The 13,400-nt window shown below is 39.3% G+C and overlaps 1 protein-coding gene and 1 long non-coding RNA gene across 7 annotated transcripts in view; one reads left to right on the forward strand and one right to left on the reverse strand.

Annotated features, from left to right (window-relative positions):
* The window catches only part of LOC135967371 (uncharacterized), a 105,686-nt gene extending 103,006 nt beyond the window's left edge, over window positions 1-2,680 (reverse strand). For both annotated transcript variants that reach the window (XR_012424404.1, XR_010581441.2), the window contains exon 1: window positions 2,344-2,680. This is a non-coding gene — a long non-coding RNA (uncharacterized lncRNA). The remainder of the gene's footprint in view (window positions 1-2,343) is intronic.
* Window positions 1-13,400, forward strand: part of NR6A1 (nuclear receptor subfamily 6 group A member 1) — a 258,964-nt gene that overhangs the window by 109,666 nt on the left and 135,898 nt on the right. The gene's annotated exons all lie outside the window — the stretch shown is intronic.

The following is a 13,400-nucleotide window of genomic DNA, read 5'->3' on the forward strand; positions in this document are numbered from 1 at the left end:
AACTTTTGATGGAATTAAATAATAGATTTTATGTGATATTTTGGAGAGAAATTAATGTCCCTGGGGTTCTGATGTATTTAATTTTTTTCTTGTCCTTTGGAATTTTAAAAAGATACTAATTTTATTATGTGTCGCTTGTGTTACTAAGCATATTTTTTTCTGACATTTTATTTATAAAATGCTCTCCTTTCTACCAGAGTGTACAACTAATCAACTCTGGATGCTTTTGATATTTCTTACTGTGCCAAGGGCATTGAATGAAGTTCCCTGTAGTGAGAAAAGCGAGCACATGGGACTCGTGACTTTATGTACTCCAACAATAGAGCTTTTATGACATTGGAGGTGGTTAAAAAAGCTAGAAGTAGCTCTTAAACATGGCATCTCTGTGTTGCCTTTTTTTTTTTTTTTTTTTTTTTTGTATTCTCAGAGCTGCCAGGAGTGCATCGAGCCTGTAATTTCCTGTTCTCTGAATCCCCCATCTTTCTGCAGCTCCAAGCTTTGTGTCCCACAGCCTGTGACTCTGTGCTAACAAATCGCTATTGTCCAGTGGGGCGAATGGTGGCTGGAACTGAAGAATTGCTGTCTGGTTTCTATTCAAATCCAGGTAGCGAGATATATGAATGGACTTTTCGAATCGTCATGTGAATAACGTCTGCTCGGCATGAAGGCTCAGAGCCACGCTAGGAAGGATTAACTCGTAGGCTGACCACTAACATCCTTTGTGGTATGAGGTAGAAACATTGCCAAGTATCATTTTATTATTATTTTTATTTATTATTTTATTATCATTTTTCTATTTCATACCCCCAAAGTAGGGCTAGCTATTTAATTATTTGACTCCTTTTCTCTTAATTTTTAGTGTTTCTGTTGATAATGTGTAAGTTTGGGAAAATGCTAAGTAGTTTTTCACTTAGAACACTGTTATTTTCTCTTTAAAGTTTTCTACCTTACATTTATTATAGTATAGTTATCTTTACAGCATAGATGTAGAAAGTAAGAGAGAGCTGGTTTTTCCAAGAAAACAACCCTTTAAAATATTTTCCAACCCATGAAGGGAAAAATCCTTCTTTTTTCCCCCAAGTGCATTCTACTTACTACTTTACATATTTCTCCCAAAGTCCAAATTTATGCAAGGAAAATAGAAACAAGTTCAAATGCAATGTATTAACCAAATAAAACAAGTCTCCTTCAAATTAGGAACCTACCTAAGCATTTGTAAAGTATAGCAGAATCAGAATTCTTTTAAAAATTAGATTTGGAAACTGAACTATATAATTCATAATTCTCATTTTTCTATGGGATATCACTTTATCTTTTTCCTGTATACCTGAAAATGTCCACAGGCTTAAAGGGTCATGCTTTTACATTCCTTCTATGTCACAGGTACTATGAAGTAAGGAGACTTTTAGGTTTCTTTTTGTCTTAAAAACTCAGACAGCTTTGTAAGCAGTAGTGTGTAGATTACAAGAGTTAGACAAAAGCAGGCGCGACTGAGAAGAGTTGGTGGGGGAGAAGCTTGGGGCACTTCCTGTCACTCAACACATTCCAGATCACTAAAAAATTTCCACACCCTCTGCATTCCCTCTTGCCCACTCCAGTTCCCGGTATTTTCTGATTCCATATGTTGTGGTATTTACCATACTTCTCTCCCTCACTAGGCTCTGGCAAGACTGCTTCAGAGGGGATGCATTCCTTTAGATTGCACAAAGCGGAGCTGGGAAAATGGCTGGCAGTTTCAGAATCTAGTCACGATCGCACGCATGAGCACCTCACACATCCATGTCCCTACCCGCCCCCCTTCTCCCACCCCTGCAGCTGGCTGACCTGTCTCACCCACTGCTGGCCTATCGAACGGCCAGGACTGTCTGGTTTTGGCTCGTGCCTTTGTCCATGTCTGGCTTAATTCCTCTCTGTCTATGCTTGCCTCTACCCCCACCGCCCCAGGCGGCACAAGTGTTTGGCCACACAAAACTAGAGATAGAAAAGGTGGTGAAAACTTCAAACTTTTCTAGATTCTCCAACAGTTTATTTCTTGTGAATTTCTTCCTTCTTTAAATACTCCATTTTAAGAAAACAAAAAATTAATTATCTAAAGGCAAAGAATGGAAAGCAACCTTTGTGTTCCTTATAATAACTGACTTCATAACTCTCTCCAGCTGCGTTATGGGATGTGTATAAAAAGCTTCTGTTCTGAGAACAAAGGAGCACGTGCAGAAATGAGACGAAAAAATCCACTGACAGTATTTCACTACACAAATTACTTAAAATATTTTAGTCAAGCCCTTCAACAGATTCAATTTTAAAATGGTTTTTAGTTAAAAAAAAAAAATTGAAAGTGCTTACCCAGTAAAAGAACCGAAGTAGTCCTGAACTGTTACGTAAGACTTTTTACAGTTGGATCTTTGTCAAAAGGGGATGGGGGTGATGGGAGAAAGCAGCAACGACAATCAAAAAAGTTCGAGCTGCTGTGGCTAGAGGACAACTTCTGTGTTTCCAGATAGGATTCTTGCTGTAGAAATGGAACTTCCAGCCAGCACAGCATCCTGTCCCAGTAGAGAAATGAGTTTGTCAGTTAAAAAAAAAAAAAAAAAAAAAATTAGATACTGGAACCCAGGCTAGACGAGGTATTGAACCGCGCCAGATTTCCTTGCAGCCCTGTCTGCTCAGCTCGCATTGAACTATATATGACCCAGATGATGGACAGAAGCACATTTAGTCATGTGCACACTGGAAGAAAGCGGATTTGCTGGTCCCTGGCAGTGCAGGGGTTTGTCTTCTGATTGGGCTGTGCCCTGATCGGTGAAATGTGAAGCCCTCACCATTCAGAGGCCGTAATTCAGGACTGGCAGTTTGAGTGTCTGGCTGCCTCTAGTCACTGAGAGAGACTTTGAAGGTGTTGCTTTTGTTTGGTGGCATTACCCACCCAGAGGTTGCTTACACCTCTCTACTTGTGTCAGGAGAAATGCTAGTCTTTCTGAAATATAAATAGGCAGCCGACTTTGCCTGAATCCTAAATCAGCCTATTGTTGATAAACTTGGCTCTAACTGAAACCAGTTATTTGACTTGAAAATTTATTGTGATCCTAACTAAGCTTCATATCCACACCACCCCTTGGTCTTGATTTTATAGGTTTGATAAGGTAAAAATGAAAGTGGCGTATTTGACTTTGAAGCCTCTATTTGATATAAATTGCTCTTAATGAAAATTGGGTAGATGGACAGCAGAGAAGTGAAGTTTTAGATTCTGGAGTGTTTGGACATATGAGGAAGAAGCTTTATCTCTTTTTATCCCCTTTGTGAGGCTGTCACTCTTGTCCCAGTCCTAGTCACATTAGAGGTTGCTGGGGGGAAGCTATGAAAGCATGGACCCCACTGAGCTGTGACATAACCTTTAATCATGCAAGACAGCCACGGTCTGCTCTGTTCAGTCTGTCTGAACTAGGGTCGTTGGGGTTTATTTTACATCTTTCTGGGCCACTGGGAAACCAGGTCGTTATACAGGACTGTCATTTATGACATTTTTGTTTAGTACATGGCAGTTGCTTTTTTTATGTAATGCAAGTTGACACTTCTTTAAAGTTTCAAAACAGTAAAGTTGTTTTGTGAGACCTTGGCTCTGATACATGAAATCTACTCTACATGGTCCAATCATTTTTTTCCATGGACTTTCTTGTCTCTTTAGAAATTAGCTTATAGAGTCCTAAAGTGATACTTAAACATACCAGTAGTTCTGTTTATTTCCTGCCTTTTTCACACTTGTTGAAATAATTCTGTCTGTCTCTTTTGCTGTAAATTTTGGGTTTGGATGTTTGTGTACTTGTAATTTTTTAGGTGTTGACTACATTATGCAGCACCTTCCATATAAGGACTACCCCAGAATTATTCTCTTGTCTTAACCTGAGAAAAGCTGATTTGATGCACTATTAGATATAAGAATGTTCAAAAGAAGAGGAGATGAGCACTCTCTTGCTTTTTGTAAGCCACAGGACAATCTTTTTTTTTTTTTTTCTTCTAAGTTGTGCTGAGGTATATGTAACATAAAATTTACTGTGGTAATAATTTTTAAGTGTGTAGTTCCTTGGTGTTAAGTGCATTCACATTGTTTTGCAGCTATTACCATCATCCACCCACCACAGAACTCTTCTCCTCTTGCAAAACTGAAATTCTGTACCTATAAACACTAACTTCCCATTCTTCCCCCCGCCCCAGGCCCTGGCAACCATCATTTTACTTTCTGTCTCTTTGATTTTTTTTTTTTTTTTTTGGAGACAGAGTTTTACTCTTGTTGCCCAAGCTGGAATGCAATGTCACCATCTTGGCTCACTGCAACCTGTGCCTCCTGGGTTCAAGCAATTCTCCTTACTCAGCCTCCTAAGTAGCTGGGACTACAGGTGCCCACCACCACACCCAGCTAATTTTTGTATTTTTTGTAGAGACGGGGTTTCACCATGTTGGCCAGGCTGGTCTCGAACTCTTGACCTCAAGTGATCCACCTACCTTGGCCTCCCAAAATCCTAGAATTATAGGCATGAGCCCACTGTGCCTCGCCTCTGTCTGTTTGATTTTTGACTAGTCTAGATACCTCATATAAGTGGAATCATATAAGATGTGTCCCTTTTTGACAGACTTATTATACTTAGCATGATGTCCTCAAGATTCATGCATGTTGTGGCATGTCAGAATTTCCTTACATTTTAAGGCTGAATAATATTCCATTGCATGTGTATACCACTGTCTTAGTCCCTTTAGTGTTGCTGTAAAGGAATATCTGAGGCTGGGTAATTTATAAAGAAAAGAGGTTTATTTGGCTCACTGTTCTGCAAGCTGTTCAAGAAGCATGGCACCAGCTTCTGGTGAGGGCCTCAAGCTGCCTACACTCATGGCACAAGGTGAAAGGGAGTTGGTGTGTGCAGACATCACATGGTAGGAGAGGAGGAGACAAAAGAGAGAAGGAGGAGGTGCCAGACTACTTTAAAACAATCAGCTTTTGCAGGGACTAATAGAGCCAGCACTCACTGACTACTGCAAGAATGGCACCAAGACATTCATGAGGGACCTGTCTTCATGACCCAGACACCTCCCACCAGGCCCCATCTCCAATATAAGGGATTAGATTTCAGCATGAGACTTGATGAGGGGGGAGCAAACAAATTACATCCAAACTGTAGCAACCACACTTTGTTTATCCATTCATCTGTCAATGGACATTTAAGTAGCTTCCAGTTTTTTGCTATCAAGACAGTTTTTTCTTGACTGTTCTTAAAATGATGTGAGGGCAGCTGGGCGCGGTGGCTCAAGCCTGTAATCCCAGCACTTTGGGAGGCTGAGACGGGCATATCACGAGGTCAGGAGATCGAGACCATCCTGGCTAACACGGTGAAACCCCATCTCTACTAAAAAATACAAAAAACTAGCCAAGCGAGGTGGTGGGCACCTGTAGTCCCAGCTACTTGGGAGGCTGAGGCAGGAGAATGGCGTAAACTGGAGAGGCGGAGCTTGCAGTGAGCTAAGATCCAGCCACTGCGCTCCAGCCTGGGCGACAGAGTGAGACTCCGTCTCAAAAAAAAAAAAAAAAAAAAAGGTGTGAGGGCTTCTTTACAGAGCTGTTCTGATCCATCTCAGAAGCTCTTTTCACTTTATAAGTTGTAAGGGTTTTGATGGGCCTTTTAACTCTAGAAACGAACTAGTCCCAATATCAGGTTTGCTGGAGAAGGGAAGATTCTTTCCAGCCTTCCTGGATGACACCTAATACATACTATATTCCTAGTAATTCTGTTATACTTATCATTTATGGGTTTATTTTTCCTGTTACACTGTGAACCCTTCCTGGGCTGGGACCATGGCCAGTTTCTCTTGAGTTGTGCCTTGTGCCTCTGTATAGGCACAAGGCCTGTTATGAAGTAGATATCAATAAATATTAGTTGGAAAAAATGTGAATTAGTAAATAGTAATTTGTATTGGGTTTTTATGTGCCAGATGTTTTAAATACATTTAGTTAATTTAATCTTCAAAACAGTCGTTTAAGATACATATTGTTACCTTCATTTAATAGATGAGGGAACTTGCCGAAGGCCTCAAAGATTTAAAAGGTATAATTGGGATTTGAACAAGGGTTCAAATCTCTTGTTCTCTCTTAACTCATTATGTTAGAGGCAGACTTCATAGTGAGTTGGTGATCAGTGGGTTTGGAGACATGAAATTTAGCTCAGGCATTGGCTCCAAATTAAATAGTCTTTCATTGGGCATTAGGAACCATACCCTCTGATATGGCTCACGAATCGATGTGCAGAGGAGAGCTTGGTTCACTAGTTACTTGGACCTTTTATAGGGACTTTAGCTGAACAACTAATTGCTGAACTCAGTTGACAAAGGCTCTTCTATGGGTAAATCCTCTTTCACATGTTATTTTGAAAGTGCAGTTAAATTCTAACATAAATGTTGTGGCCCTGGAATGGATGCATCAGCTTTATTCTGTTTGTTTGGCGTGTGTGTGTGTGTGTGTGTGTGTGTGTTTATACAAAAAATGTGTGTATAAAAGCAACCAGTATCTGGGTATCAGCAACAAAACAAAGGTTTTTATGGAGCTTACATTCTAATGGGGAAACAGAAAAATAAATTCTCAAAGTACTATGAAGTGAAACATGAAGCTCCACTGTGAAGAAAATAGGGTAGTGTGGTGCTGGAGAATGACTGACTGGTGGGATGTGGTGGATTGAGAGACATCTTGAATGAGGAAATACCGGGCTATGCCTTTCTGAGGAACTGAAGTATGCAAGCTGAGAGCCAAGTCATGACATGAAGAACCTTGGCCTACAAAGAGCCAGTAGAAGAATGATCTGGGTAGTGAGAACGAGAAAGGCAAGAGCTTTCATGTGGGATTGAGCTTAGTGTGCTTGAGCCAAAAGGGGAGTATGGCTAAAATGGAGTGAATGCAAGTAGGGATGATGTTGGAGAGGTGGGATGGGGCCCTATCACATAGGACCTTGTAAGCTATAGTAAGAAATGTGGATTTTTTCCAAGTGTATTGTTTCCCAAATTTGTTTTTTTTTCCCCCCAAATAGTAGGACATTGGAAGGTTTTAAGCAGAATGGTAACTTGTTCTGCGGGCCGAGGAAGTCCTTCTGTGCAGTTTTTGTCTGTGTTTAGTCCTCTGAGACCCCCTTGACACCATCTTTAACTGGAGTTCCTCCCAAGCTGGGAATCTTGCCAAGGTTTTCACATGTCGGTGGCCAGCTCTGAGTGTCCTGGAAGAATGATACTTCTTTTAGAACCATTTTGGGGCTAAAATTGGTTTCATTGCCCTTTCTACAACAGAGAGGGCTTGTTGAACAAGAGCTTCTTCCAGCATTTTCATGCATCACTGTTGCCTGGGTAGGGTTTTGCAGCCTGATTCTCTGTATTAATTTAGGACAAAATTCAGTTATTAATTATACCTGATCTTTCTTTGTCAGTAATTTAGAAGGATATGTCCTTGGCAAATAATTTGGCTGATTGGTTAATAATATGTACTTAAAGACATACTTCTGGCAATCTGAAATTGACAAGTGAAGAGGAACTTTCTTACTATTCATAAATAAGGTTGTATTCAGCTGTTCTGACTCTAGTATTGTTAATTGCTAACATTTGGCCTACATTAGTTTATTTTTTCAATGTCTCAAAAACTCTGAAAAGTATAGGCCAGGCGCCATGGCTTACGCCTGTAATCCCAGTGCTTTGGGAGGCCATGGTGGAAGGATTGCTTGAGGCCAGGAGTTCGAGACCAGCCTCAGCAACATAGTAAGACCCCCATCTCTACAAAAATTTAATTTGCCTGGCTTGATGATACGTGCCTGTAGTTCTAGCTATTTGTGAGGGTGAGGAGAGAGGATCCCTTGAGTGCAGGAGTTCAAGGCTGCAGTGAACTATGATGATGCCACCATACTCCAGCATGGTGACAGAGACTCTGTCCTTTAAAAAAACAACAAAACAAACCTCTGACAAATACAGAAAATAACAGCATACACCTGATAGTCCCATTTTATAGGCAAGTGACATCTAGTATTTTCATAGTAAAATATCATGTATTGTCACCTTGATACTTTGTTCTTTTTACTTTAAAAAAAAAAAAGTTACTTGCAAGCTACTAAATTGATTTCACAGCCTACTGAAGGGGCAGCCTGAACTTTGGAAAGCACAAAAGGTGAGAAAACTGAGGCTCTGGTGGTTCAGTGTCATATAGCAAGGAAGAGGCAGAGCTGAGACTTGAACCAGAGCTTGATTCCAAAGCTCTTGCTCGTACTATGTTATATAGATTCCCTATTAATGCAGCTGAAGGGGAAAAAAAGCACAAATAACCTTTAATAATGATTACATAAAATGTAAATTTCCCAAAGCAGAGGCTGGAAAGGGCAGAAATATTCTTCCTCTGATCATTGCCTCAGCATTTTTCAGAGCTGTTGGCCATTTGGAGTTGTTGGTCCCTCTCTTGGGCAGAATACAATTGACGCTGCTCATTAGTTATGCTAGGAATGGACAGATTCCCAGAGCACTTACATCTCATTACTCACCTAGCCTTGAGCTAATCTTGGCTTTTTAAAGTAATAGCTGGGTGTGAGACCTAGCTTCTGTGTAAGCACACTCTCAAAAGTGTGCTGTTGCAATGTGACTTGGAATTCATGCTCAGATATGGAAAGAGCTGTATCTAGAGTCTGGGTCCAGCCCTGGCATTTCTGACCTGGTCATGGTACTGAGTTAATTTTATGGAAAGAAGGAATGATGCCCCTTTTTCTTCTTGGAGCATAAGGCTGTATCAAAAGGAAAGGAAGGAAATTAATTCCTGTTGTTGTCTACTATGAGCCATGCACTGTACTAGGCACATTTGACATTGGTTTTAAATTAATTCTCCTAACAGTGCTGTCAGGGGAACAGTATTGTCCTCATTTTGCAGAGAAGTAATATTGAGGCTCAGAGAGAGGAAATGATTCATGAGCAGTCACATACCCAGGTAGTAATGAGATTAAGAGAGAAAGTTCATTATACCTTAATTTTAAAAGTCATACCTTTCTCCTTAGAGCTAGGTTGTAGCCCCAAGCTGATAAGACAGTTGAGGAGGGGACATTCTTAGGACTTGTAAATAATAGGTTATATCAGAAGAAGCCTGTGAAAATCCAACAGTGTGGAAATAGAGCTGCTTCTTTACTCCTGTGCATTGAGGGATTTGCCTGGAATACCACCTCCACCACTTTAAATCAATCCAGACTTAGGGGTTGGGGCTAGTTTTTTAGTCTTCATGCAGTGGCGTTTCAATAAAAAACAGGAGTTTAGTCTTCTGCTGGTTTCCTTTTTTAACTAGCTCAGATTTATTTGTTTTCTTTTTCCTTTATTCTGCCGTCACTTGGACATAGTTTTCTTTTCCTTTGGACTTAAATTAGATTGGCTGTCAAGCTTCTGGACCTCTTTGTTTCGTGGGAGAGGCAGAAGTGGTCAGGTGCCAATATCTACTTGGGAAGAGGATCAAATTGTGTGGGTAGGATTGGGATGGAGGCACAGATCTTAAACTATTACTCTATGGCTGCCAGGAAAATGCATATTTTCTATGTAAAAGAGACTAGCCCAGTGTTAATGCTTTGATTGTATAATTAAAGCCATGGATTTTGGATAATTTCTTTAGATATATAATGAGGCCTATTTTAGTGTAAACCATATACATAGTAGAACTTTGTATTTGGACTTAGTATTTTTGTCCCCAGTTTTATCATCTGGGCAAAGATGGCAAAGTAGATTGAGCAAAAAGAAAAGGAGAAGAGAGCCACTGTGGGGCCAATCCCTATGGTAGGTACTTTGCATAATTGTTACTTTGAATTCTTAAAACATCCTTATTAAGTCGGTATTGTCATTTCCTCTTCCATACGTATTTGGAAATTGAGATCTGACAAGATTAACTAACTTCTCCAGGATTCATAAGACAAAGCCAGTAATCAAACTCAATTTTTGGCTGAGATAAAAGATTAGTAAGACAGAGCCAGTGGCTGAGCGCAGTGGCTCATGCCTATAATTCCAGCACTTTGGGAGGCCGAGGTGTACGGATCACTTGAGCCCAGCAGTTTGAGACCAGCCTGGGCAAGATGGCAAAACCCCATCTCTACAAAAAGAAATACAAAAATTAACCAGGCATAGTGGCACACACTTGTAGTCCCAGCTACTTGGGAGGCTGAGGCAGGAGGATCGCTTGTGCCTGGGAAGCTGAGGTTGCAGTGAGCCGAGATGGAACCGCTGCACTCCAGTGTGGGCAGCAGAGTGAGACTCTGTCTCAAAAAAAGAAAAACAAAAAGAACTAGTAATGCAATTCAGATTGTTGTTTGCTTGTTTTTTGTTCTCCAAAGTCCTTTCTTTTTATTACCTATTTATAGTCTTCACTAAAGCATTGACAGTGCCTTGTGGGGGCATTGCCAGGGTTTGGAGAGTGGTGGTGGTGATTATACCCCTTAGGACAGACTTTTTCCTAAAGTGACAGACTATTCCTGAGTGTTTCAAGTTTAAAAAGAGATGGTAGAGAATTGGTATAATTTCTTCCTTAAGTGTTTACTAGAATTCACCAGTGAGCCCATCTGGGCCTGCTGCTTTCTGTTTTGGAAAGTTACTTGTTGCTGTTGTTATTTTAATTGATATATAATTTTATATATTTATAGGGTACATGTGATATTTTGATACATGCATACAATGTGTAATGATCAAATTGGGGTAATAGAGAAATCATGATCTACAGCATTTATCCGCTGTTTGTCTTGGAACATTACAAATACTCTCTTCTGTCCATTTTGAAATAAGTGGTAAATTGTTGTGAACCACAGTTGCCCTACTGTGCTATCAAATACTAGAACGTATTCCTTCTCTCTAACTGTATTTTTGTACCTATTAACCAACCTCTCTTCATCCCCCACTGCCCCTCTACCCTTCCCAGCCTCTGGTGATCACCATTCTATTCATTACCTCCATGAGATCAGTTGTTTTTTTTTAAGCTCCCACATATGAGTGAGAACATGTGATATTTGTCTTTCAGTGCCCAACTTACTCACTTAACAGTTCCAGCTGTGTTGCTGCAAATGATGGGATTTCATTCTTTTTTATGGCTGAATAATATTCCATTGTGTGCTTATACTTATTTTATTTATCTGCTCATTTGATGATGGACCCTTAGGATGATTTCGTGTCTCATATCTTGGCTATTGTGAATAGTGGTGCAATAAACATGGGAGTGCAAGATATCTCTTTGATATACAGATTTCCTTTCTTTTGGAAATATAGCCAGCAGTGGAATTGCTGGATCATATGGTAGTTCTGTTTTTAGTTATTTGAGGAACTTCCATACTGTTTTCCACAATGGGTGAACTAATTTACATTCCCATCAAAAGTGTAGAAGTGTTCCCCTTTCTCTGCATCCTCACCAGCACCAGTCTTTTTTATAATAGCTATTTTAATGGGGTGAGATAATATCTTGTGGTTTTGATTTTCATTCCTTCAATGATCAATGATGTTGAGTATTTTAAAAAATGTATCTGTTAGCCATTTGTGTGTCTACTTTTGAGAAATGTCTCGGATCTTTTTTTCCCCCATTTTTGGATTATTTGGAGCTTTTTGCTATTGAGTTCCTTGTATATTTAGTTAATAATTTCTTGTCAGTGGGATAATTTGCAAATATTTTCTCCCATTCTTTAGGTTGTCTCTTTATTTTGTCAGTTGTTTTCTTTGCTATGCAGAAGCTTTTTAGCTTGATACAACCCCATTTGTCAATTTTTGCTTTTGTTGCCTGTGCTTTTGAGGTCTAACTCCAAAAATCTTTGCCAGACCAGTGTCTTGAAGCTTTTCCCCAATGTTTTCTTGTAGTGGTAGTGTAGTCTCAGGTCTTACATATAAGTCTTCAACCCATTTTGATTTGATTTTTTTAGGTGGTAAGATAACAGGATCTAGTTTCTTTCTTCTGCATATGGACATCTCACTTTCCCAGTGCCATTTACTGGAGTGCCTGTCCTTTCGCCAGTGTATGTTCTTGGTGCCTTTGTTGAAAATGATTTGACTGTAAATGTGTGGATTTATTCTGGGTTCTCTATTCTTTTCCATTGGGGTGTGTGTGTGTGTGTGTGTGTGTGTGTGTGTGTGTGTGTGTGTTTTAATGCCCCTACCACACTGTTTTGCTTACTGTAGTTTTGTAGTATATGTTGAAGTCAGGTAGTGTGATACCTCCACCTGTGTTCTTTTAGTTCAGGATTGCTTTGGTTGTTTGGGGTCTTTTGAGGTTTCATATGAATTTTAGGATTATTTTTTCTTTTTCTGTGAAGAATGTCATTGGTATTTTGGTAGGAATTGCTTTTTATCTGTAGATCTCTTTGGATAGTGTGGATATTTTAACAATATTCTTTCACTTTATGAACATGGGATGTCTTTATTTTTTGTGTGTAATCCCAAAATTTCATCAGTGTTTTATAGTTTTCATTGTCGAGATCTTTCACTTTTTTGGTTAATTTTATTTCTAGGTATTTTATTTTTTAGAGCTTTTGTAAATGTGATTGCTTTCCTGATTTTGTTTTCTTTGTTTGCTGTTTGCATATAGAAATGCTACTGATTTTTGTATGTTGATTTTGTATCCTACAACATTACTGATTTTGTTGGAGTTCTAATGCTTTTTTTTTTTTTTTTTTTTTTAAAGTAGTATCTTTAGGTTTTCCAAATATAAGATCGTGTCTGCAAACAAGGATAGTTTGACTTCTTCCTTTACAGTTTGGCTGCCCTTTATTTCTTTCTCTTGTCTACTTTTAATTGCTCTGGCTTGTACATTCAGTACTATTTGAATAAGAGAGACGAAAGTCGGCATTCTTGTTCCAGTTCTTAGAGAAAAGGCTTTCAGTTTACCCCCATCCAGTGTGATGCTAGCTGTGAGTTTGTCATAGATACATGGTATTTATTATATTTTAAGGTATGTTCCTTCTATACACAGTTTTTGAGTTTTCATTTTGAAGTGGTATTGAATTTTGTTAAATAGTTTTTTAGCATCTTTTAGAATGATCACATGTATTTTATTTATTTAGATAGAGATGGGATCTCGCTATGTTGCCCAGGCTGGTCTCGAACTCCTGTACTCGAGTGATCCTCCTGTGTTGGCCACCCAGAATGCTGGATTATAGGCGTGTGGTGGATTACAGCCACCATGTCTAACCTGGTTTTTGTTCTTGATTCTGTTAGTGTAATGTATCATGTTTATGGATTTGTATATGTTGAATTATCCTTGCATCACTGGAATGAATCCCACTTGATCATGGTGAATGATTTTTTTTAATGTGTTGCTGAATTCAGTTTGCCTAGTATTCTATTGCAGATTTTTGCATCTGTGTTCATCAGAGATACTAGCCTGTAGTTTTTGTTGTTGT

This window comes from Macaca fascicularis, chromosome 15, assembly GCF_037993035.2.
Source record: "Macaca fascicularis isolate 582-1 chromosome 15, T2T-MFA8v1.1".
In the NCBI taxonomy this organism is placed as follows: Eukaryota; Metazoa; Chordata; class Mammalia; order Primates; family Cercopithecidae; genus Macaca; species Macaca fascicularis.